Genomic DNA, 1,790 nt, shown 5'->3' with positions numbered 1-1,790 from the left:
TATATATATATACATATATATATATACATATATATATATATATATGTGTGTGTGTGTGTGTGTGTGTATGTATATATGAATTGATTTGACTTGAACTAGTTTCAGCTCACGAGCTGTGGCCGTAATGGGGCCCACTATTTGGTGTTGCTACATAATTTTTACTTTACTATTTCTTTTTAGAACTTGACCTTTGGTGCATGAGGGAGTTTGACGCCGCTGCCCTCATTTGCACTTCCTGATGTGAAGTTGGTTCATCTGGGACACTTGACAGTAAGCGATCTAGCTTCGCTTTCAAAACACTTACATCTATCCCGTGCAGGTCTCTCAGGTCCTCCTGAAGGATACAGAACTGTGGACCTTTAAAGCCCAGGCTGTTGCAATATCTTGTCCTATATTTTGATGGCCAAGTTGGAGTCTTTGGCACTATGCAGTGACGCCTCGTTCTAGCGTTAGTGTAACTCTCAATGCCAAAGTTTGGGACAAGTCCTTCTAGGGTCTTCCAGATGTATACTACGGCATATCTTTCTCGCCTACACTCTAGGGATTAGAGTCTCAATCTCACGAGTCTTTCTCAGTAGCTTATATGCTGCATAGAAGTTATTTTCCTCGTGTATCTTCGTTATATTGCCTCAAGTTCTGCAACTAATTTTATACTGGTTGGTGAACATAGCTGGGAGCAATAGTCAGATCGGCTTAGGACAAATGTCCTCTAGATGACCATCGTAGTTTCCGTTCTAAGAATCCATCCGATCAGCCGCCTGCATTTCATTGTCAACTTAGCAGCATGACTCATGTAAATGACCAGGTCTCGCACTGACTGTGTCACTGGGATCGCAATCCCTTCAGGTCCAGTGTATTTAATTGGTAGTGCATTTAGTTTTGCCTGCTTGATAGCATAGGGCTTGAAACTTTTCAGCATTAAACTGCATACTATTCTTTTCAGCCCACTTCTCTATTTCCTCCAACTCCCATTGCAGGTGCATAGCGTCTTCACGGTTCTGTATCAGCTGTGAGACTTTTGTATCATCTGCATAACTTGTGATTGTGGCTCTCTAGATGGCTGAGGGCATATCTGAGAGGGACATTATGAACCATAGTGGTACCAAAACAGTGCCTTGCGGAACACTGCTCACTATTTTGGAGGTGGTTCCATTGGCTACTCCTACTTGACGTCTACCTTTCAGAAAGTCAGACAGCTATCTTCCCAATTTCCCCACTAAAACGAAATCACGCAGTTTGTGACATATCATTCCATGATCAGCTTTATGGAAAGCCTTTGCAAACTCGAGATATATCACATCCACATTGGAGTGGGCGTATATGTATGTTTATATATATATATGTTTATATATATATGTTTTTATATATATATATATATATATATATATATATATATATATATATATATATATATATATATGTATATATGTATATATGTATATGTGTGTCTGTGTGTGTATATGCCTGGCATTAGAAAATATCTATTAAATATATATTTATCTATTTTTCAAAAACATAATATTATATAACCAAGTGTACACACATGCACACACGCGCGCGCACGTATATAGAATATGTATACACGCACACAAATATGCTTTGCACATACGTGCAGGTATCCAATTCCATGAACACCGGCTTTGCATCAAACCTTATATTTCTCTATCTCGTTATGTGTATGAATGTGTAAGCATATAAATGAGCATATGTGTGTGTGTATGCATGTACATATATATATATGTATATATGTATATATGTATGTATATGTATATATAATTTATATATATATA

This window comes from Octopus bimaculoides, chromosome 6 (genome assembly GCF_001194135.2).
Source record: "Octopus bimaculoides isolate UCB-OBI-ISO-001 chromosome 6, ASM119413v2, whole genome shotgun sequence".
Taxonomy (NCBI): Eukaryota; Metazoa; Mollusca; class Cephalopoda; order Octopoda; family Octopodidae; genus Octopus; species Octopus bimaculoides.
This window is presented reverse-complemented; position numbering follows the sequence as displayed.